This window comes from Brienomyrus brachyistius, chromosome 2, assembly GCF_023856365.1.
Source record: "Brienomyrus brachyistius isolate T26 chromosome 2, BBRACH_0.4, whole genome shotgun sequence".
NCBI lineage: Eukaryota > Metazoa > Chordata > Actinopteri > Osteoglossiformes > Mormyridae > Brienomyrus > Brienomyrus brachyistius.
In genome coordinates this window covers 36069045-36094814 of record NC_064534.1, presented here as the reverse complement: position 1 = coordinate 36094814, position 25770 = coordinate 36069045, and the positions used below count along the sequence as shown (strand labels likewise).

At 44.3% G+C, this 25770-nt stretch overlaps 22 non-coding genes across 22 annotated transcripts; all 22 read right to left on the bottom strand.

The window, feature by feature from the left end:
• Positions 1-9: 9 nt before the first annotated feature.
• Positions 10-128, bottom strand: LOC125733132 (5S ribosomal RNA). Its single transcript, XR_007392488.1, has one exon. It is a non-coding gene; the product is annotated as a 5S ribosomal RNA (ribosomal RNA).
• Positions 129-1207: 1079 nt separating this feature from the next.
• On the bottom strand, positions 1208-1326 carry LOC125733131 (5S ribosomal RNA). The gene has a single exon (XR_007392487.1). It is a non-coding gene; the product is annotated as a 5S ribosomal RNA (ribosomal RNA).
• Positions 1327-2405: 1079 nt separating this feature from the next.
• LOC125733130 (5S ribosomal RNA) lies at positions 2406-2524 on the bottom strand. Its single transcript, XR_007392486.1, has one exon. It is a non-coding gene; the product is annotated as a 5S ribosomal RNA (ribosomal RNA).
• Positions 2525-3600: 1076 nt separating this feature from the next.
• Positions 3601-3719, bottom strand: LOC125734172 (5S ribosomal RNA). Its single transcript, XR_007393496.1, has one exon. It is a non-coding gene; the product is annotated as a 5S ribosomal RNA (ribosomal RNA).
• A 1080-nt stretch (positions 3720-4799) lies between these two features.
• LOC125730730 (5S ribosomal RNA) lies at positions 4800-4918 on the bottom strand. The gene has a single exon (XR_007391022.1). It is a non-coding gene; the product is annotated as a 5S ribosomal RNA (ribosomal RNA).
• Positions 4919-5996: 1078 nt separating this feature from the next.
• On the bottom strand, positions 5997-6115 carry LOC125733907 (5S ribosomal RNA). Its single transcript, XR_007393239.1, has one exon. It is a non-coding gene; the product is annotated as a 5S ribosomal RNA (ribosomal RNA).
• Positions 6116-7193: 1078 nt separating this feature from the next.
• Positions 7194-7312, bottom strand: LOC125735552 (5S ribosomal RNA). Its single transcript, XR_007394846.1, has one exon. It is a non-coding gene; the product is annotated as a 5S ribosomal RNA (ribosomal RNA).
• Positions 7313-8393: 1081 nt separating this feature from the next.
• On the bottom strand, positions 8394-8512 carry LOC125730729 (5S ribosomal RNA). The gene has a single exon (XR_007391021.1). It is a non-coding gene; the product is annotated as a 5S ribosomal RNA (ribosomal RNA).
• Positions 8513-9590: 1078 nt separating this feature from the next.
• LOC125733906 (5S ribosomal RNA) lies at positions 9591-9709 on the bottom strand. The gene has a single exon (XR_007393238.1). It is a non-coding gene; the product is annotated as a 5S ribosomal RNA (ribosomal RNA).
• A 1078-nt stretch (positions 9710-10787) lies between these two features.
• LOC125735539 (5S ribosomal RNA) lies at positions 10788-10906 on the bottom strand. Its single transcript, XR_007394834.1, has one exon. It is a non-coding gene; the product is annotated as a 5S ribosomal RNA (ribosomal RNA).
• A 1078-nt stretch (positions 10907-11984) lies between these two features.
• On the bottom strand, positions 11985-12103 carry LOC125735528 (5S ribosomal RNA). The gene has a single exon (XR_007394823.1). It is a non-coding gene; the product is annotated as a 5S ribosomal RNA (ribosomal RNA).
• A 1074-nt stretch (positions 12104-13177) lies between these two features.
• On the bottom strand, positions 13178-13296 carry LOC125734437 (5S ribosomal RNA). The gene has a single exon (XR_007393748.1). It is a non-coding gene; the product is annotated as a 5S ribosomal RNA (ribosomal RNA).
• A 1105-nt stretch (positions 13297-14401) lies between these two features.
• Positions 14402-14520, bottom strand: LOC125735517 (5S ribosomal RNA). Its single transcript, XR_007394812.1, has one exon. It is a non-coding gene; the product is annotated as a 5S ribosomal RNA (ribosomal RNA).
• A 1076-nt stretch (positions 14521-15596) lies between these two features.
• Positions 15597-15715, bottom strand: LOC125735658 (5S ribosomal RNA). The gene has a single exon (XR_007394951.1). It is a non-coding gene; the product is annotated as a 5S ribosomal RNA (ribosomal RNA).
• A 1076-nt stretch (positions 15716-16791) lies between these two features.
• LOC125733881 (5S ribosomal RNA) lies at positions 16792-16910 on the bottom strand. Its single transcript, XR_007393214.1, has one exon. It is a non-coding gene; the product is annotated as a 5S ribosomal RNA (ribosomal RNA).
• A 1079-nt stretch (positions 16911-17989) lies between these two features.
• LOC125733129 (5S ribosomal RNA) lies at positions 17990-18108 on the bottom strand. Its single transcript, XR_007392485.1, has one exon. It is a non-coding gene; the product is annotated as a 5S ribosomal RNA (ribosomal RNA).
• Positions 18109-19187: 1079 nt separating this feature from the next.
• Positions 19188-19306, bottom strand: LOC125733128 (5S ribosomal RNA). The gene has a single exon (XR_007392484.1). It is a non-coding gene; the product is annotated as a 5S ribosomal RNA (ribosomal RNA).
• A 1079-nt stretch (positions 19307-20385) lies between these two features.
• On the bottom strand, positions 20386-20504 carry LOC125733126 (5S ribosomal RNA). Its single transcript, XR_007392482.1, has one exon. It is a non-coding gene; the product is annotated as a 5S ribosomal RNA (ribosomal RNA).
• A 1080-nt stretch (positions 20505-21584) lies between these two features.
• Positions 21585-21703, bottom strand: LOC125733125 (5S ribosomal RNA). Its single transcript, XR_007392481.1, has one exon. It is a non-coding gene; the product is annotated as a 5S ribosomal RNA (ribosomal RNA).
• Positions 21704-22779: 1076 nt separating this feature from the next.
• Positions 22780-22898, bottom strand: LOC125731011 (5S ribosomal RNA). Its single transcript, XR_007391301.1, has one exon. It is a non-coding gene; the product is annotated as a 5S ribosomal RNA (ribosomal RNA).
• A 1081-nt stretch (positions 22899-23979) lies between these two features.
• LOC125731269 (5S ribosomal RNA) lies at positions 23980-24098 on the bottom strand. The gene has a single exon (XR_007391556.1). It is a non-coding gene; the product is annotated as a 5S ribosomal RNA (ribosomal RNA).
• A 1077-nt stretch (positions 24099-25175) lies between these two features.
• On the bottom strand, positions 25176-25294 carry LOC125733124 (5S ribosomal RNA). Its single transcript, XR_007392480.1, has one exon. It is a non-coding gene; the product is annotated as a 5S ribosomal RNA (ribosomal RNA).
• Positions 25295-25770: the final 476 nt, after the last annotated feature.

Below are 25770 nucleotides of genomic sequence, written 5' to 3'. Positions count from 1 at the left end.
AGTGAGAAAAGCTTACAGCACCTGGTATTCCCAGGTGGTCTCCCATCCAAGTACTAACCAGACCCTACCCTGCTTAGCTTCCGAGATCAGACGAGATCAGGCGTGTTCAGGGTGGTATGGCCGTAAGCGAGAGATGCTACCAAAAACAGCCCTTTTGCATTACACGCGTCTATACATGCCAGTTAGTCCCATTGGATACTACTAATGTTCTTTTTTTTTTTTTTATCTGACTCACACTGCAGCCCCACCATCCAATCGGCAGCGCCGGACCCACACCAAACATTCACCAAACTACTCAGCCGGCAGCCTATCACAATTATTCCATTCTTTCCGCATCCGCACACTTCCTTCTTTTTAACTCCTTTTCACTACCGCACAGGTTAATCGCCGCACGTCCCCCGCCGGCAAACATTACTCCTTTGCCTACTGCATGCAGGCTTCTCTTAACGACCCTCTGTTATCAACTCCGCTAACAGCCACAAAATCTCCGCCGCACGAAGCCCACTGGTAGCTGCTGAATCACATGCTTCCCCAAAATGTCGCGCTGTCAGAACACTGTGAGCTACACACACCAACAAGTCCATACTGCAGGCTGCAGCCAGAACAATTTTCTACATTCAAACATCGACGGCCTCTTCTCTCTAAAAATTCAGCAGACCTCTTCTACCACCAGCAAAGAAGTTTCCATCCCTAATTCCTCTGTGATTCCCACTAACCTAAACATTAAGCTGGCATTGAAGGGTGTGAATTACCCCGGCCAATCTGTTCTTTTAAATACAGCTTTTAGCAAGTTTTGAAAGGAGAAGAGCAGAACTTGCTATGCCAATAATATCGAGTCTTCTGTGGCGAAGTGGTTTTTGCATAGAAAACAAAGCGGTCAGTTGAAGAGGAATAATATCAGTACTTTGTTTAAAACTGTGTGTAAAAAGCTGTCTCTTTATCATTAACAATAAGTTCTAAAACGTGAATGGGGAGTGACAGTCTTCAAGTTTGTGAGAAGATCGCGCCCTGGTGGAATAAAGGCACGAACAGCTTACAGCACCTAGAATGACCAGGAAGTATTTAGAGTAAAACGGTTTCTAAAAGCTGCCTTTATGAATGAGAGAAAAATATATATATATATATAAAATAGTAAAATGGAAGGGGAGTGATAGATTTAAATTAATCGTGAAGTGGAGCGCCCCCTGTATAAAGAAAAAGTGAGAAAAGCTTACAGCACCTGGTATTCCCAGGTGGTCTCCCATCCAAGTACTAACCAGACCCTACCCTGCTTAGCTTCCGAGATCAGACGAGATCAGGCGTGTTCAGGGTGGTATGGCCGTAAGCGAGAGATGCTACCAAAAACAGCCCTTTTGCATTACACTTCTCTATACATGCCAGTTGGTCCCATTGGATACTACTAATGTTCTTTTTTTTTTTTTTATCTGACTCACACTGCAGCCCCACCATCCAATCGGCAGCGCCGGACCCACACCAAACATTCACCAAACTACTCAGCCGGCAGCCTACCACAATTATTCCATTCTTTCCGCATCCGCACACTTCCTTCTTTTTAACTCCTTTTCACTACCGCACAGGTTAATCGCCGCACGTCCCCCGCCGGCAAACATTACTCCTTTGCCTACTGCATGCAGGCTTCTCTTAACGACCCTCTGTTATCAACTCCGCTAACAGCCACAAAATCTCCGCCGCACGAAGCCCACTGGTAGCTGCTGAATCACATGCTTCCCCAAAACGTCACGCTGTCAGAACACTGGGAGCTACACACACCAACAAGTCCATACTGCAGGCTGCAGCCAGAACAATTTTCTACATTCAAACATCGACGGCCTCTTCTCTCTAAAAATTCACCAGACCGCTTCTACCACCAGCAAAGAAGTTTCCATCCCTAATTCCTCTGTGATTCCCACTAACCTAAACATTAAGCTGGCATTGAAGGGTGTGAATTACCCCGGCCAATCTGTTCTTTTAAATACAGCTTTTAGCAAGTTTTGAAAGGAGAAGAGCAGAACTTGCTATGCCAATAATATCGAGTCTTCTGTGGCGAAGTGGTTTTTGCATAGAAAACAAAGCGGTCAGTTGAAGAGGAATAATATCAGTACTTTGTTTAAAACTGTGTGTAAAAAGCTGTCTCTTTATCATTAACAATAAGTTGTAAAACGTGAATGGGGAGTGACAGTCTTCAAGTTTGTGAGAAGATCGCGCCCTGGTGGAATAAAGGCACGAACAGCTTACAGCACCTAGAATGACCAGGAAGTATTTAGAGTAAAACGGTTTCTAAAAGCTGCCTTTATGAATGAGAGAAAAAAAAATATATATATATAAAATAGTAAAATGGAAGGGGAGTGATAGATTTAAATTAATCGTGAAGTGGAGCGCCCCCTGTATAAAGTAAAAGTGAGAAAAGCTTACAGCACCTGGTATTCCCAGGTGGTCTCCCATCCAAGTACTAACCAGACCCTACCCTGCTTAGCTTCCGAGATCAGACGAGATCAGGCGTGTTCAGGGTGGTATGGCCGTAAGCGAGAGATGCTACCAAAAACAGCCCTTTTGCATTACACGCCTCTATACATGCCAGTTGGTCCCATTGGATACTACTAATGTTCTTTTTTTTTTTTATCTGACTCACACTGCAGCCCCACCATCCAATCGGCAGCGCCGGACCCACACCAAACATTCACCAAACTACTCAGCCGGCAGCCTACCACAATTATTCCATTCTTTCCGCATCCGCACACTTCCTTCTTTTTAACTCCTTTTCACTACCGCACAGGTTAATCGCCGCACGTCCCCCGCCGGCAAACATTACTCCTTTGCCTACTGCATGCAGGCTTCTCTTAACGACCCTCTGTTATCAACTCCGCTAACAGCCACAAAATCTCCGCCGCACGAAGCCCACTGGTAGCTGCTGAATCACATGCTTCCCCAAAACGTCGCGCTGTCAGAACACTGGGAGCTACACACACCAACAAGTCCATACTGCAGGCTGCAGCCAGAACAATTTTCTACATTCAAACATCGACGGCCTCTTCTCTCTAAAAATTCACCAGACCGCTTCTACCACCAGCAAAGAAGTTTCCATCCCTAATTCCTCTGTGATTCCCACTAACCTAAACATTAAGCTGGCATTGAAGGGTGTGAATTACCCCGGCCAATCTGTTCTTTTAAATACAGCTTTTAGCAAGTTTTGAAAGGAGAAGAGCAGAACTTGCTATGCCAATAATATCGAGTCTTCTGTGGCGAAGTGGTTTTTGCATAGAAAACAAAGCGGTGAGTTGAAGAGGAATAATATCAGTACTTTGTTTAAAACTGCGTTTAAAAAGCTGTCTCTTTATCATTAACAATAAGTTGTAAAACGTGAATGGGGAGTGACAGTCTTCAAGTTTGTGAGAAGATCGCGCCCTGGTGGAATAAAGGCACGAACAGCTTACAGCACCTAGAATTACCAGGAAGTATTTAGAGTAAAATGGTTTCTAAAAGCTGCCTTTATGAATGAGAGAAAAAAAATATATATATATAAAATAGTAAAATGGAAGGGGAGTGATAGATTTAAAATAATCGTGAAGTGGAGCGCCCCCTGTATAAAGTAAAAGTGAGAAAAGCTTACAGCACCTGGTATTCCCAGGTGGTCTCCCATCCAAGTACTAACCAGACCCTACCCTGCTTGGCTTCCGAGATCAGACGAGATCAGGCGTGTTCAGGGTGGTATGGCTGTAAGCGAGAGATGCTACCAAAAACAGCCCTTTTGCATTACACGCCTCTATACATGCCAGTTGGTCCCATTGGATACTACTAATGTTCTTTTTTTTTTTTTATCTGACTCACACTGCAGCCCCACCATCCAATCGGCAGCACCGGACCCACACCAAACATTCACCAAACTACTCAGCCGGCAGCCTACCACAATTATTCCATTCTTTCCGCATCTGCACACTTCCTTCTTTTTAACTCCTTTTCACTACCGCACAGGTTAATCGCCGCACGTCCCCCGCCGGCAAACATTACTCCTTTGCCTACTGCATGCAGGCTTCTCTTAACGACCCTCTGTTATCAACTCCGCTAACAGCCACAAAATCTCCGCCGCACGAAGCCCACTGGTAGCTGCTGAATCACATGCTTCCCCAAAACGTCGCGCTGTCAGAACACTGGGAGCTACACACACCAACAAGTCCATACTGCAGGCTGCAGCCAGAACAATTTTCTACATTCAAACATCGACGGCCTCTTCTCTCTAAAAATTCACCAGACCGCTTCTACCACCAGCAAAGAAGTTTCCATCCCTAATTCCTCTGTGATTCCCACTAACCTAAACATTAAGCTGGCATTGAAGGGTGTGAATTACCCCGGCCAATCTGTTCTTTTAAATACAGCTTTTAGCAAGTTTTGAAAGGAGAAGAGCAGAACTTGCTATGCCAATAATATCGAGTCTTCTGTGGCGAAGTGGTTTTTGCATAGAAAACAAAGCGGTCAGTTGAAGAGGAATAATATCAGTACTTTGTTTAAAACTGTGTGTAAAAAGCTGTCTCTTTATCATTAACAATAAGTTGTAAAACGTGAATGGGGAGTGACAGTCTTCAAGTTTGTGAGAAGATCGCGCCCTGGTGGAATAAAGGCACGAACAGCTTACAGCACCTAGAATTACCAGGAAGTATTTAAAGTAAAACGGTGTGTAACAGCTGCCTTTATGAATGAGAGAAAAATATATATATATATATATAAAATAGTAAAATGTAAGGGGAGTGATAGATTTAAATTAATCGTGAAGTGGAGCGCCCCCTGTATAAAGTAAAAGTGAGAAAAGCTTACAGCACCTGGTATTCCCAGGAGGTCTCCCATCCAAGTACTAACCAGACCCTACCCTGCGTAGCTTACGAGATCAGATGAGATCAGGCGTGTTCAGGGTGGTATAGCCATAAGCGAGAGACGCTACCAAAAACAGCCCTTTTGCATTACACGCGTCTATACATGCCAGTTAGTCCCATTGGATCCTACTAATGTTCTTTTTTTTTTTTTTATCTGACTCACACTGCAGCCCCACCATCCAATCGGCAGCGCCGGACCCACACCAAACATTCACCAAACTACTCAGCCGGCAGCCTACCACAATTATTCCATTCTTTCCGCATCCGCACACTTCCTTCTTTTTAACTCCTTTTCACTACCGCACAGGTTAATCGCCGCACGTCCCCCGCCGGCAAACATTACTCCTTTGCCTACTGCATGCAGGCTTCTCTTAACGACCCTCTGTTATCAACTCCGCTAACAGCCACAAAATCTCCGCCGCACGAAGCCCACTGGTAGCTGCTGAATCACATGCTTCCCCAAAACGTCGCGCTGTCAGAACACTGGGAGCTACACACACCAACAAGTCTATACTGCAGGCTGCAGCCAGAACAATTTTCTACATTCAAACATCGACGGCCTCTTCTCTCTAAAAATTCACCAGACCGCTTCTTCCACCAGCAAAGAAGTTTCCATCCCTAATTCCTCTGTGATTCCCACTAACCTAAACATTAAGCTGGCATTGAAGGGTGTGAATTACCCCGGCCAATCTGTTCTTTTAAATACAGCTTTTAGCAAGTTTTGAAAGGAGAAGAGCAGAACTTGCTATGCCAATAATATCGAGTCTTCTGTGGCGAAGTGGTTTTTGCATAGAAAACAAAGCGGTCAGTTGAAGAGGAATAATATCAGTACTTTGTTTAAAACTGTGTGTAAAAAGCTGTCTCTTTATCATTAACAATAAGTTGTAAAACGTGAATGGGGAGTGATAGTCTTCAAGTTTGTGAGAAGATCGCGCCCTGGTGGAATAAAGGCACGAACAGCTTACAGCACCTAGAATTACAAGGAAGTATTTAGAGTAAAACGGTTTCTAAAAGCTGCCTTTATGAATGAGAGAAAAAATATATATATATATAAAATAGTAAAATGGAAGGGGAGTGATAGATTTAAATTAATCGTGAAGTGGAGCGCCCCCTGTATAAAGTAAAAGTGAGAAAAGCTTACAGCACCTGGTATTCCCAGGTGGTCTCCCATCCAAGTACTAACCAGACCCTACCCTGCTTAGTTTCCGAGATCAGACGAGATCGGGCGTGTTCAGGGTGGTATGGCCGTAAGCGAGAGATGCTACCAAAAACAGCCCTTTTGCATTACACGCCTCTATACATGCCAGTTGGTCCCATTGGATCCTACTAATGTTCTTTTTTTTTTTTTTATCTGACTCACACTGCAGCCCCACCATCCAATCGGCAGCGCCGGACCCACACCAAACATTCACCAAACTACTCAGCCGGCAGCCTACCACAATTATTCCATTCTTTCCGCATCCGCACACTTCCTTCTTTTTAACTCCTTTTCACTACCGCACAGGTTAATCGCCGCACGTCCCCCGCCGGCAAACATTACTCCTTTGCCTACTGCATGCAGGCTTCTCTTAACGACCCTCTGTTATCAACTCCGCTAACAGCCACAAAATCTCCGCCGCACGAAGCCCACTGGTAGCTGCTGAATCACATGCTTCCCCAAAACGTCGCGCTGTCAGAACACTGGGAGCTACACACACCAACAAGTCTATACTGCAGGCTGCAGCCAGAACAATTTTCTACATTCAAACATCGACGGCCTCTTCTCTCTAAAAATTCACCAGACCGCTTCTTCCACCAGCAAAGAAGTTTCCATCCCTAATTCCTCTGTGATTCCCACTAACCTAAACATTAAGCTGGCATTGAAGGGTGTGAATTACCCCGGCCAATCTGTTCTTTTAAATACAGCTTTTAGCAAGTTTTGAAAGGAGAAGAGCAGAACTTGCTATGCCAATAATATCGAGTCTTCTGTGGCGAAGTGGTTTTTGCATAGAAAACAAAGCGGTCAGTTGAAGAGGAATAATATCAGTACTTTGTTTAAAACTGTGTGTAAAAAGCTGTCTCTTTATCATTAACAATAAGTTGTAAAACGTGAATGGGGAGTGATAGTCTTCAAGTTTGTGAGAAGATCGCGCCCTGGTGGAATAAAGGCACGAACAGCTTACAGCACCTAGAATTACAAGGAAGTATTTAGAGTAAAACGGTTTCTAAAAGCTGCCTTTATGAATGAGAGAAAAAATATATATATATATAAAATAGTAAAATGGAAGGGGAGTGATAGATTTAAATTAATCGTGAAGTGGAGCGCCCCCTGTATAAAGTAAAAGTGAGAAAAGCTTACAGCACCTGGTATTCCCAGGTGGTCTCCCATCCAAGTACTAACCAGACCCTACCCTGCTTAGCTTCCGAGATCAGACGAGATCGGGCGTGTTCAGGGTGGTATGGCCGTAAGCGAGAGATGCTACCAAAAACAGCCCTTTTGCATTACACGCCTCTATACATGCCAGTTGGTCCCATTGGATCCTACTAATGTTCTTTTTTTTTTTTTTATCTGACTCACACTGCAGCCCCACCATCCAATCGGCAGCGCCGGACCCACACCAAACATTCACCAAACTACTCAGCCGGCAGCCTACCACAATTATTCCATTCTTTCCGCATCCGCACACTTCCTTCTTTTTAACTCCTTTTCACTACCGCAAAGGTTTATCGCCGCACGTCCCCCGCCGGCAAACATTACTCCTTTGCCTACTGCATGCAGGCTTCTCTTAACGACCCTCTGTTATCAACTCCGCTAACAGCCACAAAATCTCCGCCACACGAAGCCCACTGGTAGCTGCTGAATCACATGCTTCCCCAAAACGTCGCGCTGTCAGAACACTGGGAGCTACACACACCAACAAGTCCATACTGCAGGCTGCAGCCAGAACAATTTTCTACATTCAAACATCGACGGCCTCTTCTCTCTAAAAATTCACCAGACCGCTTCTACCACCAGCAAAGAAGTTTCCATCCCTAATTCCTCTGTGATTCCCACTAACCTAAACATTAAGCTGCTACTGAAGGGTGTGAATTACCCCGGCCAATCTGTTCTTTTAAATACAGCTTTTAGCAAGTTTTGAAAGGAGAAGAGCAGAACTTGCTATGCCAATAATATCGAGTCTTCTGTGGCGAAGTGGTTTTTGCATAGAAAACAAAGCGGTCAGTTGAAGAGGAATAATATCAGTACTTTGTTTAAAACTGTGTGTAAAAAGCTGTCTCTTTATCATTAACAATAAGTTGTAAAACGTGAATGGGGAGTGACAGTCTTCAAGTTTGTGAGAAGATCGCGCCCTGGTGGAATAAAGGCACGAACAGCTTACAGCACCTAGAATTACCAGGAAGTATTTAAAGTAAAACGGTGTGTAACAGCTGCCTTTATGAATGAGAGAAAAATATATATATATATATATAAAATAGTAAAATGGAAGGGGAGTGATAGATTTAAATTAATCGTGAAGTGGAGCGCCCCCTGTATAAAGTAAAAGTGAGAAAAGCTTACAGCACCTGGTATTCCCAGGAGGTCTCCCATCCAAGTACTAACCAGACCCTACCCTGCGTAGCTTACGAGATCAGATGAGATCAGGCGTGTTCAGGGTGGTATAGCCATAAGCGAGAGACGCTACCAAAAACAGCCCTTTTGCATTACACGCGTCTATACATGCCAGTTAGTCCCATTGGATCCTACTAATGTTCTTTTTTTTTTTTTTATCTGACTCACACTGCAGCCCCACCATCCAATCGGCAGCGCCGGACCCACACCAAACATTCACCAAACTACTCAGCCGGCAGCCTACCACAATTATTCCATTCTTTCCGCATCCGCACACTTCCTTCTTTTTAACTCCTTTTCACTACCGCACAGGTTAATCGCCGCACGTCCCCCGCCGGCAAACATTACTCCTTTGCCTACTGCATGCAGGCTTCTCTTAACGACCCTCTGTTATCAACTCCGCTAACAGCCACAAAATCTCCGCCGCACGAAGCCCACTGGTAGCTGCTGAATCACATGCTTCCCCAAAACGTCGCGCTGTCAGAACACTGGGAGCTACACACACCAACAAGTCTATACTGCAGGCTGCAGCCAGAACAATTTTCTACATTCAAACATCGACGGCCTCTTCTCTCTAAAAATTCACCAGACCGCTTCTTCCACCAGCAAAGAAGTTTCCATCCCTAATTCCTCTGTGATTCCCACTAACCTAAACATTAAGCTGGCATTGAAGGGTGTGAATTACCCCGGCCAATCTGTTCTTTTAAATACAGCTTTTAGCAAGTTTTGAAAGGAGAAGAGCAGAACTTGCTATGCCAATAATATCGAGTCTTCTGTGGCGAAGTGGTTTTTGCATAGAAAACAAAGCGGTCAGTTGAAGAGGAATAATATCAGTACTTTGTTTAAAACTGTGTGTAAAAAGCTGTCTCTTTATCATTAACAATAAGTTGTAAAACGTGAATGGGGAGTGATAGTCTTCAAGTTTGTGAGAAGATCGCGCCCTGGTGGAATAAAGGCACGAACAGCTTACAGCACCTAGAATTACAAGGAAGTATTTAGAGTAAAACGGTTTCTAAAAGCTGCCTTTATGAATGAGAGAAAAAATATATATATATATAAAATAGTAAAATGGAAGGGGAGTGATAGATTTAAATTAATCGTGAAGTGGAGCGCCCCCTGTATAAAGTAAAAGTGAGAAAAGCTTACAGCACCTGGTATTCCCAGGTGGTCTCCCATCCAAGTACTAACCAGACCCTACCCTGCTTAGTTTCCGAGATCAGACGAGATCGGGCGTGTTCAGGGTGGTATGGCCGTAAGCGAGAGATGCTACCAAAAACAGCCCTTTTGCATTACACGCCTCTATACATGCCAGTTGGTCCCATTGGATCCTACTAATGTTCTTTTTTTTTTTTTTATCTGACTCACACTGCAGCCCCACCATCCAATCGGCAGCGCCGGACCCACACCAAACATTCACCAAACTACTCAGCCGGCAGCCTACCACAATTATTCCATTCTTTCCGCATCCGCACACTTCCTTCTTTTTAACTCCTTTTCACTACCGCACAGGTTAATCGCCGCACGTCCCCCGCCGGCAAACATTACTCCTTTGCCTACTGCATGCAGGCTTCTCTTAACGACCCTCTGTTATCAACTCCGCTAACAGCCACAAAATCTCCGCCGCACGAAGCCCACTGGTAGCTGCTGAATCACATGCTTCCCCAAAACGTCGCGCTGTCAGAACACTGGGAGCTACACACACCAACAAGTCTATACTGCAGGCTGCAGCCAGAACAATTTTCTACATTCAAACATCGACGGCCTCTTCTCTCTAAAAATTCACCAGACCGCTTCTTCCACCAGCAAAGAAGTTTCCATCCCTAATTCCTCTGTGATTCCCACTAACCTAAACATTAAGCTGGCATTGAAGGGTGTGAATTACCCCGGCCAATCTGTTCTTTTAAATACAGCTTTTAGCAAGTTTTGAAAGGAGAAGAGCAGAACTTGCTATGCCAATAATATCGAGTCTTCTGTGGCGAAGTGGTTTTTGCATAGAAAACAAAGCGGTCAGTTGAAGAGGAATAATATCAGTACTTTGTTTAAAACTGTGTGTAAAAAGCTGTCTCTTTATCATTAACAATAAGTTGTAAAACGTGAATGGGGAGTGATAGTCTTCAAGTTTGTGAGAAGATCGCGCCCTGGTGGAATAAAGGCACGAACAGCTTACAGCACCTAGAATTACAAGGAAGTATTTAGAGTAAAACGGTTTCTAAAAGCTGCCTTTATGAATGAGAGAAAAAATATATATATATATAAAATAGTAAAATGGAAGGGGAGTGATAGATTTAAATTAATCGTGAAGTGGAGCGCCCCCTGTATAAAGTAAAAGTGAGAAAAGCTTACAGCACCTGGTATTCCCAGGTGGTCTCCCATCCAAGTACTAACCAGACCCTACCCTGCTTAGCTTCCGAGATCAGACGAGATCGGGCGTGTTCAGGGTGGTATGGCCGTAAGCGAGAGATGCTACCAAAAACAGCCCTTTTGCATTACACGCCTCTATACATGCCAGTTGGTCCCATTGGATCCTACTAATGTTCTTTTTTTTTTTTTTATCTGACTCACACTGCAGCCCCACCATCCAATCGGCAGCGCCGGACCCACACCAAACATTCACCAAACTACTCAGCCGGCAGCCTACCACAATTATTCCATTCTTTCCGCATCCGCACACTTCCTTCTTTTTAACTCCTTTTCACTACCGCAAAGGTTTATCGCCGCACGTCCCCCGCCGGCAAACATTACTCCTTTGCCTACTGCATGCAGGCTTCTCTTAACGACCCTCTGTTATCAACTCCGCTAACAGCCACAAAATCTCCGCCGCACGAAGCCCACTGGTAGCTGCTGAATCACATGCTTCCCCAAAACGTCGCGCTGTCAGAACACTGGGAGCTACACACACCAACAAGTCTATACTGCAGGCTGCAGCCAGAACAATTTTCTACATTCAAACATCGACGGCCTCTTCTCTCTAAAAATTCACCAGACCGCTTCTTCCACCAGCAAAGAAGTTTCCATCCCTAATTCCTCTGTGATTCCCACTAACCTAAACATTAAGCTGGCATTGAAGGGTGTGAATTACCCCGGCCAATCTGTTCTTTTAAATACAGCTTTTAGCAAGTTTTGAAAGGAGAAGAGCAGAACTTGCTATGCCAATAATATCGAGTCTTCTGTGGCGAAGTGGTTTTTGCATAGAAAACAAAGCGGTCAGTTGAAGAGGAATAATATCAGTACTTTGTTTAAAACTGTGTGTAAAAAGCTGTCTCTTTATCATTAACAATAAGTTGTAAAACGTGAATGGGGAGTGATAGTCTTCAAGTTTGTGAGAAGATCGCGCCCTGGTGGAATAAAGGCACGAACAGCTTACAGCACCTAGAATTACAAGGAAGTATTTAGAGTAAAACGGTTTCTAAAAGCTGCCTTTATGAATGAGAGAAAAAATATATATATATATAAAATAGTAAAATGGAAGGGGAGTGATAGATTTAAATTAATCGTGAAGTGGAGCGCCCCCTGTATAAAGTAAAAGTGAGAAAAGCTTACAGCACCTGGTATTCCCAGGTGGTCTCCCATCCAAGTACTAACCAGACCCTACCCTGCTTAGCTTCCGAGATCAGACGAGATCGGGCGTGTTCAGGGTGGTATGGCCGTAAGCGAGAGATGCTACCAAAAACAGCCCTTTTGCATTACACGCCTCTATACATGCCAGTTGGTCCCATTGGATCCTACTAATGTTCTTTTTTTTTTTTTTTATCTGACTCACACTGCAGCCCCACCATCCAATCGGCAGCGCCGGACCCACACCAAACATTCACCAAACTACTCAGCCGGCAGCCTACCACAATTATTCCATTCTTTCCGCATCCGCACACTTCCTTCTTTTTAACTCCTTTTCACTACCGCACAGGTTAATCGCCGCACGTCCCCCGCCGGCAAACATTACTCCTTTGCCTACTGCATGCAGGCTTCTCTTAACGACCCTCTGTTATCAACTCCGCTAACAGCCACAAAATCTCCGCCGCATGAAGCCCACTGGTAGTTGCTAAATAACATGCTTCCCCAAAACGTCGCGCTGTCAGAACACTGGGAGCTACACACACGAACAAGTCCATACTGCAGGCTGCAGCCAGAACAATTTTCTACATTCAAACATCGACGGCCTCTTCTCTCTAAAAATTCACCAGACCGCTTCTACCACCAGCAAAGAAGTTTCCATCCCTAATTCCTCTGTGATTCCCACTAACCTAAACATTAATCTGGCATTGAAGGGTGTGAATTACCCCGGCCAATCTGTTCTTTTAAATACAGCTTTTAGCAAGTTTTGAAAGGAGAAGAGCAGAACTTGCTATGCCAATAATATCGAGTCTTCTGTGGCGAAGTGGTTTTTGCATAGAAAACAAAGCGGTCAGTTGAAGAGGAATAATATCAGTACTTTGTTTAAAACTGTGTGTAAAAAGCTGTCTCTTTATTATTAACAATAAGTTGTAAAACGTGAATGGGGAGTGACAGTCTTCAAGTTTGTGAGAAGATCGTGCCCTGGTGGAATAAAGGCACGAACAGCTTACAGCACCTAGAATTACCAGGCAGTATTTAGAGTAAAACGTGTGTAAAAGCTGCCTTCATGAATGAGAGAAAAAAGAAATATATAAAATAGTAAAATGGAAGGGGAGTGATAGATTTAAATTAATCGTGAGGTGGAGTGCCCCCTGTAAAAAGTAAAAGTGAGAAAAGCTTACAGCACCTGGTATTCCCAGGTGGTTTCCCATCCAAGTACTAACCAGACCCTAGCCTGCTTAGCTTCCGAGATCAGACGAGATCGGGCGCGTTCAGGGTGGTATGGCCGTAAGCGAGAGACACTACCAAAAATAGCCCTTTTGCATTACACGCGTCTATACATGCCAGTTATTCCCATTGGATCCTACGCCTGTTTTTTTTTTTTTTTTATCTGACTCACACTGCAGCACCACCATCCAATCGGCAGAACCGGACCCACACCAAACATTCACCAAACTACTCATCCGGCAGCCTACCACAATTATTCCATTCTTTCCGCATCCGCACAGTTCCTTCTCTTTAACTCCTTTTCACTACCGCACAGGTTAATTGCCGCACGTCCCCCGCCGGCAAACATTACTCCTTTGTCTACCTCATGCAGGCTTCTCTTAACAACCCTCTGTTATCAACTCCGCTAACAGCCACAAAATCTCTGCCGCACGAAGCCCACTGGTAGCTGCTGAATCACATGCTTCCCCAAAACGTCGCGCTGTCAGAACACTGGGAGCTACACACACCAACAAGTCCATACTGCGGGCTGCAGCCAGAACAATTTTCTACATTCAAACATCGACGGCCTCTTCTCTCTAAAAATTCACCAGACCGCTTCTACCACCAGCAAAGAAGTTTCCATCCCTAATTCCTCTGTGACTCCCACTAACCTAAACATTAAGCTGGCATTGAAGGGTGTGAATTACCCCGGCCAACCTGCTCTTTTAAATACAGCTTTTAGCAAGTTTTGAAAGGAGGAGAAGAGCAGATAATATGCCAATAATATCGAATATTCTGTGGCGAAGTGGTTTTTGCATAGAAAACAAAGCGGTGAGTTGAAGAGGAATTATATCAGTACTTTGTTTAAAACTGTGTGAAAAAAGCTGTTTCTTTATCATTAACAATAAGTTGTAAAACGTGAATGGGGAGTGACAGTCTTCAAGTTTGTGAGATGATCGCGCCCTGGTGGAATAAAGGCACGAACAGCTTACAGCACCTAGAATTACCAGGAAGTATTTAGAGTAAAACGGTTTCTAAAAGCTGCCTTTAGGAATGAGAGAAAAAAAAAATATATATATATATATATATATATATATATATATATATAAAATAGTAAAATGGAAGGGGAGTGATAGATTTAAATTAATCGTGAAGTGGAGCGCCCCCTGTATAAAGTAAAAGTGAGAAAAGCTTACAGCACCTGGTATTCCCAGGTGGTCTCCCATCCAAGTACTAACCAGACCCTACCCTGCTTAGCTTCCGAGATCAGACGAGATCGGGCGTGTTCAGGGTGGTATGGCCGTAAGCGAGACATGCTACCAAAAACAGCCCTTTTGCATTACACGCGTCTATACATGCCAGTTAGTCCCATTGGATCCTACTCCTGGTTTTTTTTTTTTTATCTGACTCACACTGCAGCCCCACCATCCAATCGGCAGCGCCGGACCCACACCAAACATTCACCAAACTACTCAGCCGGCAGCCTACCACAATTATTCCATTCTTTCCGCATCCGTACACTTCCTTCTTTTTAACTCCTTTTCACTACCGCACAGGTTAATCGCCGCACGTCCCCCGCCGGCAAACATTACTCCTTTGCCTACTGCATGCAGGCTTCTCTTAACGACCCTCTGTTATCAACTCCGCTAACAGCCACAAAATCTCCGCCACACGAAGCCCACTGGTAGCTGCTGAATCACATGCTTCCCCAAAACGTCGCGCTGTCAGAACACTGGGAGCTACACACACCAACAAGTCCATACTGCAGGCTGCAGCCAGAACAATTTTCTACATTCAAACATCGACGGCCTCTTCTCTCTAAAAATTCACCAGACCGCTTCTACCACCAGCAAAGAAGTTTCCATCCCTAATTCCTCTGTGATTCCCACTAACCTAAACATTAAGCTGCTACTGAAGGGTGTGAATTACCCCGGCCAATCTGTTCTTTTAAATACAGCTTTTAGCAAGTTTTGAAAGGAGAAGAGCAGAACTTGCTATGCCAATAATATCGAGTCTTCTGTGGCGAAGTGGTTTTTGCATAGAAAACAAAGCGGTCAGTTGAAGAGGAATAATATCAGTACTTTGTTTAAAACTGTGTGTAAAAAGCTGTTTCTTTATCATTAACAATAAGTTGTAAAACGTGAATGGGGAGTGACAGTCTTCAAGTTTGTGAGAAGATCGCGCCCTGGTGGAATAAAGGCACGAACAGCTTACAGCACCTAGAATTACAAGGAAGTATTTAGAGTAAAACGGTTTCTAAAAGCTGCCTTTATGAATGAGAGAAAAAAATATATATATATATAAAATAGTAAAATGGAAGGGGAGTGATAGATTTAAATTAATCGTGAAGTGGAGCGCCCCCTGTATAAAGTAAAAGTGAGAAAAGCTTACAGCACCTGGTATTTCCAGGTGGTCTCCCATCCAAGTACTAACCAGACCCTACCCTGCTTAGTTTCCGAGATCAGACGAGATCGGGCGTGTTCAGGGTGGTATGGCCGTAAGCGAGAGATGCTACCAAAAACAGCCCTTTTGCATTACACGCGTCTATACATGCCAGTTAGTCCCATTGGATCCTACTCCTGTTTTTTTTTTTTTATCTGACTCACACTGCAGCCCCACCATCCAATCGGCAGCGCCGGACCCACACCAAACATTCACCAAACTACTCAGCCGGCAGCCTACCACAATTATTCCATTCTTTCCGCATCCGCACACTTCCTTCTTTTTAACTCCTTTTCACTACCGCACAGGTTAATCGCCGCACGTCCCCCGCCAGCAAACATTACTCCTTTGCCTACTGCATGTAGGCTTCTCTTAACGACCCTCTGTTATCAACTCCGCTAACAGCCACAAAATCTCCGCCGCACGAAGCCCACTGGTAGCTGCTGAATCACATGCTTCCCCAAAACGTCGCGCTGTCAGAACACTGGGAGCTACACACACCAACAAGTCCATACTGCAGGCTGCAGCCAGAACAATTTTCTACATTCAAACATCGACGGCCTCTTCTCTCTAAAAATTCACCAGACTGCTTCTACCACCAGCAAAGAAGTTTCCATCCCTAATTCCTCTGTGATTCCCACTAACCTAAACATTAAGCTGGCATTGAAGGGTGTGAATTACCCCGGCCAATCTGTTCTTTTAAATACAGCTTTTAGCAAGTTTTGAAAGGAGAAGAGCAGAACTTGCTATGCCAATAATATCGAGTCTTCTGTGGCGAAGTGGTTTTTGCATAGAAAACAAAGCGGTCAGTTGAAGAGGAATAATATCAGTACTTTGTTTAAAACTGTGTGTAAAAAGCTGTCTCTTTATCATTAACAATAAGTTGAAAACGTGAATGGGGAGTGACAGTCTTCAAGTTTGTGAGAAGATCGCGCCCTGGTGGAATAAAGGCACGAACAGCTTACAGCACCTAGAATTACCAGGAAGTATTTAGAGTAAAACGGTTTCTAAAAGCTGCCTTTATGAATGAGAGAAAAAAAAATATATATATATATAAAATAGTAAAATGGAAGGGGAGTGATAGATTTAAATTAATCGTGAAGTGGAGTGCCCCCTGTATAAAGTAAAAGTGAGAAAGGCTTACAGCACCTGGTATTCCCAGGAGGTCTCCCATCCAAGTACTAACCAGACCCTACCCTGCTTAGCTTCCGAGATCAGACGAGATCGGGCGTGTTCAGGGTGGTATGGCCGTAAGCGAGAGATGCTACCAAAAACAGCCCTTTTGCATTACACGCGTCTATACATGCCAGTTAGTCCCATTGGATACTACTAATGTTCTTTTTTTTTTTTTTATCTGACTCACACTGCAGCCCCACCATCCAATCGGCAGCGCCGGACCCACACCAAACATTCACCAAACTACTCAGCCGGCAGCCTATCACAATTATTCCATTCTTTCCGCATCCGCACACTTCCTTCTTTTTAACTCCTTTTCACTACCGCACAGGTTAATCGCCACACGTCCCCCGCCGGCAAACATTACTCCTTTGCCTACTGCATGCAGGCTTCTCTTAACGACCCTCTGTTATCAACTCCGCTAACAGCCACAAAATCTCCGCCGCACGAAGCCCACTGGTAGCTGCTGAATCACATGCTTCCCCAAAATGTCGCGCTGTCAGAACACTGTGAGCTACACACACCAACAAGTCCATACTGCAGGCTGCAGCCAGAACAATTTTCTACATTCAAACATCGACGGCCTCTTCTCTCTAAAAATTCAGCAGACCGCTTCTACCACCAGCAAAGAAGTTTCCATCCCTAATTCCTCTGTGATTCCCACTAACCTAAACATTAAGCTGGCATTGAAGGGTGTGAATTACCCCGGCCAATCTGTTCTTTTAAATACAGCTTTTAGCAAGTTTTGAAAGGAGAAGAGCAGAACTTGCTATGCCAATAATATCGAGTCTTCTGTGGCGAAGTGGTTTTTGCATAGAAAACAAAGCGGTCAGTTGAAGAGGAATAATATCAGTACTTTGTTTAAAACTGTGTGTAAAAAGCTGTCTCTTTATCATTAACAATAAGTTCTAAAACGTGAATGGGGAGTGACAGTCTTCAAGTTTGTGAGAAGATCGCGCCCTGGTGGAATAAAGGCACGAACAGCTTACAGCACCTAGAATGACCAGGAAGTATTTAGAGTAAAACGGTTTCTAAAAGCTGCCTTTATGAATGAGAGAAAAAAAAAAATATATATATAAAATAGTAAAATGGAAGGGGAGTGATAGATTTAAATTAATCGTGAAGTGGAGCGCCCCCTGTATAAAGAAAAAGTGAGAAAAGCTTACAGCACCTGGTATTCCCAGGTGGTCTCCCATCCAAGTACTAACCAGACCCTACCCTGCTTAGCTTCCGAGATCAGACGAGATCAGGCGTGTTCAGGGTGGTATGGCCGTAAGCGAGAGATGCTACCAAAAACAGCCCTTTTGCATTACACTTCTCTATACATGCCAGTTGGTCCCATTGGATACTACTAATGTTCTTTTTTTTTTTTTTATCTGACTCACACTGCAGCCCCACCATCCAATCGGCAGCGCCGGACCCACACCAAACATTCACCAAACTACTCAGCCGGCAGCCTACCACAATTATTCCATTCTTTCCGCATCCGCACACTTCCTTCTTTTTAACTCCTTTTCACTACCGCACAGGTTAATCGCCGCACGTCCCCCGCCGGCAAACATTACTCCTTTGCCTACTGCATGCAGGCTTCTCTTAACGACCCTCTGTTATCAACTCCGCTAACAGCCACAAAATCTCCGCCGCACGAAGCCCACTGGTAGCTGCTGAATCACATGCTTCCCCAAAACGTCGCGCTGTCAGAACACTGGGAGCTACACACACCAACAAGTCCATACTGCAGGCTGCAGCCAGAACAATTTTCTACATTCAAACATCGACGGCCTCTTCTCTCTAAAAATTCACCAGACCGCTTCTACCACCAGCAAAGAAGTTTCCATCCCTAATTCCTCTGTGATTCCCACTAACCTAAACATTAAGCTGGCATTGAAGGGTGTGAATTACCCCGGCCAATCTGTTCTTTTAAATACAGCTTTTAGCAAGTTTTGAAAGGAGAAGAGCAGAACTTGCTATGCCAATAATATCGAGTCTTCTGTGGCGAAGTGGTTTTTGCATAGAAAACAAAGCGGTCAGTTGAAGAGGAATAATATCAGTACTTTGTTTAAAACTGTGTGTAAAAAGCTGTCTCTTTATCATTAACAATAAGTTGTAAAACGTGAATGGGGAGTGACAGTCTTCAAGTTTGTGAGAAGATCGCGCCCTGGTGGAATAAAGGCACGAACAGCTTACAGCACCTAGAATGACCAGGAAGTATTTAGAGTAAAACGGTTTCTAAAAGCTGCCTTTATGAATGAGAGAAAAAAATATATATATATATAAAATAGTAAAATGGAAGGGGAGTGATAGATTTAAATTAATCGTGAAGTGGAGCGCCCCCTGTATAAAGTAAAAGTGAGAAAAGCTTACAGCACCTGGTATTCCCAGGTGGTCTCCCATCCAAGTACTAACCAGACCCTACCCTGCTTAGCTTCCGAGATCAGACGAGATCAGGCGTGTTCAGGGTGGTATGGCCGTAAGCGAGAGATGCTACCAAAAACAGCCCTTTTGCATTACACGCGTCTATACATGCCAGTTAGTCCCATTGGATACTACTAATGTTCTTTTTTTTTTTTTTATCTGACTCACACTGCAGCCCCACCATCCAATCGGCAGCGCCGGACCCACACCAAACATTCACCAAACTACTCAGCCGGCAGCCTATCACAATTATTCCATTCTTTCCGCATCCGCACACTTCCTTCTTTTTAACTCCTTTTCACTACCGCACAGGTTAATCGCCGCACGTCCCCCGCCGGCAAACATTACTCCTTTGCCTACTGCATGCAGGCTTCTCTTAACGACCCTCTGTTATCAACTCCGCTAACAGCCACAAAATCTCCGCCGCACGAAGCCCACTGGTAGCTGCTGAATCACATGCTTCCCCAAAATGTCGCGCTGTCAGAACACTGTGAGCTACACACACCAACAAGTCCATACTGCAGGCTGCAGCCAGAACAATTTTCTACATTCAAACATCGACGGCCTCTTCTCTCTAAAAATTCAGCAGACCGCTTCTACCACCAGCAAAGAAGTTTCCATCCCTAATTCCTCTGTGATTCCCACTAACCTAAACATTAAGCTGGCATTGAAGGGTGTGAATTACCCCGGCCAATCTGTTCTTTTAAATACAGCTTTTAGCAAGTTTTGAAAGGAGAAGAGCAGAACTTGCTATGCCAATAATATCGAGTCTTCTGTGGCGAAGTGGTTTTTGCATAGAAAACAAAGCGGTCAGTTGAAGAGGAATAATATCAGTACTTTGTTTAAAACTGTGTGTAAAAAGCTGTCTCTTTATCATTAACAATAAGTTCTAAAACGTGAATGGGGAGTGACAGTCTTCAAGTTTGTGAGAAGATCGCGCCCTGGTGGAATAAAGGCACGAACAGCTTACAGCACCTAGAATGACCAGGAAGTATTTAGAGTAAAACGGTTTCTAAAAGCTGCCTTTATGAATGAGAGAAAAAAAAATATATATATATAAAATAGTAAAATGGAAGGGGAGTGATAGATTTAAATTAATCGTGAAGTGGAGCGCCCCCTGTATAAAGAAAAAGTGAGAAAAGCTTACAGCACCTGGTATTCCCAGGTGGTCTCCCATCCAAGTACTAACCAGACCCTACCCTGCTTAGCTTCCGAGATCAGACGAGATCAGGCGTGTTCAGGGTGGTATGGCCGTAAGCGAGAGATGCTACCAAAAACAGCCCATTTGCATTACACTTCTCTATACATGCCAGTTGGTCCCATTGGATACTACTAATGTTCTTTTTTTTTTTTTTTATCTGACTCACACTGCAGCCCCACCATCCAATCGGCAGCGCCGGACCCACACCAAACATTCACCAAACTACTCAGCCGGCAGCCTACCACAATTATTCCATTCTTTCCGCATCCGCACACTTCCTTCTTTTTAACTCCTTTTCACTACCGCACAGGTTAATCGCCGCACGTCCCCCGCCGGCAAACATTACTCCTTTGCCTACTGCATGCAGGCTTCTCTTAACGACCCTCTGTTATCAACTCCGCTAACAGCCACAAAATCTCCGCCGCACGAAGCCCACTGGTAGCTGCTGAATCACATGCTTCCCCAAAACGTCGCGCTGTCAGAACACTGGGAGCTACACACACCAACAAGTCCATACTGCAGGCTGCAGCCAGAACAATTTTCTACATTCAAACATCGACGGCCTCTTCTCTCTAAAAATTCACCAGACCGCTTCTACCACCAGCAAAGAAGTTTCCATCCCTAATTCCTCTGTGATTCCCACTAACCTAAACATTAAGCTGGCATTGAAGGGTGTGAATTACCCCGGCCAATCTGTTCTTTTAAATACAGCTTTTAGCAAGTTTTGAAAGGAGAAGAGCAGAACTTGCTATGCCAATAATATCGAGTCTTCTGTGGCGAAGTGGTTTTTGCATAGAAAACAAAGCGGTCAGTTGAAGAGGAATAATATCAGTACTTTGTTTAAAACTGTGTGTAAAAAGCTGTCTCTTTATCATTAACAATAAGTTGTAAAACGTGAATGGGGAGTGACAGTCTTCAAGTTTGTGAGAAGATCGCGCCCTGGTGGAATAAAGGCACGAACAGCTTACAGCACCTAGAATGACCAGGAAGTATTTAGAGTAAAACGGTTTCTAAAAGCTGCCTTTATGAATGAGAGAAAAAAATATATATATATATAAAATAGTAAAATGGAAGGGGAGTGATAGATTTAAATTAATCGTGAAGTGGAGCGCCCCCTGTATAAAGTAAAAGTGAGAAAAGCTTACAGCACCTGGTATTCCCAGGTGGTCTCCCATCCAAGTACTAACCAGACCCTACCCTGCTTAGCTTCCGAGATCAGACGAGATCAGGCGTGTTCAGGGTGGTATGGCCGTAAGCGAGAGATGCTACCAAAAACAGCCCTTTTGCATTACACGCCTCTATACATGCCAGTTGGTCCCATTGGATACTACTAATGTTCTTTTTTTTTTTTATCTGACTCACACTGCAGCCCCACCATCCAATCGGCAGCGCCGGACCCACACCAAACATTCACCAAACTACTCAGCCGGCAGCCTACCACAATTATTCCATTCTTTCCGCATCCGCACACTTCCTTCTTTTTAACTCCTTTTCACTACCGCACAGGTTAATCGCCGCACGTCCCCCGCCGGCAAACATTACTCCTTTGCCTACTGCATGCAGGCTTCTCTTAACGACCCTCTGTTATCAACTCCGCTAACAGCCACAAAATCTCCGCCGCACGAAGCCCACTGGTAGCTGCTGAATCACATGCTTCCCCAAAACGTCGCGCTGTCAGAACACTGGGAGCTACACACACCAACAAGTCCATACTGCAGGCTGCAGCCAGAACAATTTTCTACATTCAAACATCGACGGCCTCTTCTCTCTAAAAATTCACCAGACCGCTTCTACCACCAGCAAAGAAGTTTCCATCCCTAATTCCTCTGTGATTCCCACTAACCTAAACATTAAGCTGGCATTGAAGGGTGTGAATTACCCCGGCCAATCTGTTCTTTTAAATACAGCTTTTAGCAAGTTTTGAAAGGAGAAGAGCAGAACTTGCTATGCCAATAATATCGAGTCTTCTGTGGCGAAGTGGTTTTTGCATAGAAAACAAAGCGGTGAGTTGAAGAGGAATAATATCAGTACTTTGTTTAAAACTGCGTTTAAAAAGCTGTCTCTTTATCATTAACAATAAGTTGTAAAACGTGAATGGGGAGTGACAGTCTTCAAGTTTGTGAGAAGATCGCGCCCTGGTGGAATAAAGGCACGAACAGCTTACAGCACCTAGAATTACCAGGAAGTATTTAGAGTAAAATGGTTTCTAAAAGCTGCCTTTATGAATGAGAGAAAAAAAAAATATATATATAAAATAGTAAAATGGAAGGGGAGTGATAGATTTAAAATAATCGTGAAGTGGAGCGCCCCCTGTATAAAGTAAAAGTGAGAAAAGCTTACAGCACCTGGTATTCCCAGGTGGTCTCCCATCCAAGTGCTAACCAGACCCTATCCTGCTTGGCTTCCGAGATCAGACGAGATCAGGCGTGTTCAGGGTGGTATGGCTGTAAGCGAGAGATGCTACCAAAAACAGCCCTTTTGCATTACACGCCTCTATACATGCCAGTTGGTCCCATTGGATACTACTAATGTTCTTTTTTTTTTTTTTATCTGACTCACACTGCAGCCCCACCATCCAATCGGCAGCACCGGACCCACACCAAACATTCACCAAACTACTCAGCCGGCAGCCTACCACAATTATTCCATTCTTTCCGCATCTGCACACTTCCTTCTTTTTAACTCCTTTTCACTACCGCACAGGTTAATCGCCGCACGTCCCCCGCCGGCAAACATTACTCCTTTGCCTACTGCATGCAGGCTTCTCTTAACGACCCTCTGTTATCAACTCCGCTAACAGCCACAAAATCTCCGCCGCACGAAGCCCACTGGTAGCTGCTGAATCACATGCTTCCCCAAAACGTCGCGCTGTCAGAACACTGGGAGCTACACACACCAACAAGTCCATACTGCAGGCTGCAGCCAGAACAATTTTCTACATTCAAACATCGACGGCCTCTTCTCTCTAAAAATTCACCAGACCGCTTCTACCACCAGCAAAGAAGTTTCCATCCCTAATTCCTCTGTGATTCCCACTAACCTAAACATTAAGCTGGCATTGAAGGGTGTGAATTACCCCGGCCAATCTGTTCTTTTAAATACAGCTTTTAGCAAGTTTTGAAAGGAGAAGAGCAGAACTTGCTATGCCAATAATATCGAGTCTTCTGTGGCGAAGTGGTTTTTGCATAGAAAACAAAGCGGTCAGTTGAAGAGGAATAATATCAGTACTTTGTTTAAAACTGTGTGTAAAAAGCTGTCTCTTTATCATTAACAATAAGTTGTAAAACGTGAATGGGGAGTGACAGTCTTTAAGTTTGTGAGAAGATCGCGCCCTGGTGGAATAAAGGCACGAACAGCTTACAGCACCTAGAATTACCAGGAAGTATTTAAAGTAAAACGGTGTGTAACAGCTGCCTTTATGAATGAGAGAAAAATATATATATATATATATAAAATAGTAAAATGGAAGGGGAGTGATAGATTTAAATTAATCGTGAAGTGGAGCGCCCCCTGTATAAAGTAAAAGTGAGAAATGCTTACAGCACCTGGTATTCCCAGGAGGTCTCCCATCCAAGTACTAACCAGACCCTACCCTGCTTAGCTTCCGAGATCAGACGAGATCGGGCGTGTTCAGGGTGGTATGGCCGTAAGCGAGAGATGCTACCAAAAACAGCCCTTTTGCATTACATGCGTCTATACATGCCAGTTAGTCCCATTGGATCCTACTCCTGTTTTTTTTTTTTTTATCTGACTCACACTGCAGCCCCATCATCCAATCGGCAGCGCCGGACCCACACCAAACATTCACCAAACTACTCAGCCGGCAGCCTACCACAATTATTCCATTCTTTCCGCATCCGCACACTTCCTTCTTTTTAACTCCTTTTCACTACCGCACAGGTTAATCGCCGCACGTCCCCCGCCGGCAAACATTACTCCTTTGCCTACTGCATGTAGGCTTCTCTTAACGACCCTCTGTTATCAACTCCGCTAACAGCAACAAAATCTCCGCCGCACGAAGCCCACTGGTAGCTGCTGAATCACATGCTTCCCCAAAACGTCGCGTTGTCAGAACACTGGGAGCTACACACACCAACAAGTCCATACTGCAGGCTGCAGCCAGAACAATTTTCTACATTCAAACATCGACGGCCTCTTCTCTCTAAAAATTCACCAGACCGCTTCTACCACCAGCAAAGAAGTTTCCATCCCTAATTCCTCTGTGATTCCCACTAACCTAAACATTAAGCTGGCATTGAAGGGTGTGAATTACCCCGGCCAATCTGTTCTTTTAAATACAGCTTTTAACAAGTTTTGAAAGGAGAAGAGCAGAACTTGCTATGCCAATAATATCGAGTCTTCTGTGGCGAAGTGGTTTTTGCATAGAAAACAAAGCGGTCAGTTGAAGAGGAATAATATCAGTACTTTGTTTAAAACTGTGTGTAAAAAGCTGTCTCTTTATCATTAACAATAAGTTGTAAAACGTGAATGGGGAGTGACAGTCTTCAAGTTTGTGAGAAGATCGCGCCCTGGTGGAATAAAGGCACGAACAGCTTACAGCACCTAGAATGACCAGGAAGTATTTAGAGTTAAACGGTTTCTAAAAGCTGCCTTTATGAATGAGAGAAAAAAAAAATATATATATATAAAATAGTAAAATGGAAGGGGAGTGATAGATTTAAATTAATCGTGAAGTGGAGCGCCCCCTGTATAAAGAAAAAGTGAGAAAAGCTTACAGCACCTGGTATTCCCAGGTGGTCTCCCATCCAAGTACTAACCAGACCCTACCCTGCTTAGCTTCCGAGATCAGACGAGATCAGGCGTGTTCAGGGTGGTATGGCCGTAAGCGAGAGATGCTACCAAAAACAGCCCTTTTGCATTACACGCGTCTATACATGCCAGTTAGTCCCATTGGATACTACTAATGTTCTTTTTTTTTTTTTTATCTGACTCACACTGCAGCTCCACCATCCAATCGGCAGCGCCGGACCCACACCAAACATTCACCAAACTACTCAGCCGGCAGCCTATCACAATTATTCCATTCTTTCCGCATCCGCACACTTCCTTCTTTTTAACTCCTTTTCACTACCGCACAGGTTAATCGCCGCACGTCCCCCGCCGGCAAACATTACTCCTTTGCCTACTGCATGCAGGCTTCTCTTAACGACCCTCTGTTATCAACTCCGCTAACAGCCACAAAATCTCCGCCGCACGAAGCCCACTGGTAGCTGCTGAATCACATGCTTCCCCAAAATGTCGCGCTGTCAGAACACTGTGAGCTACACACACCAACAAGTCCATACTGCAGGCTGCAGCCAGAA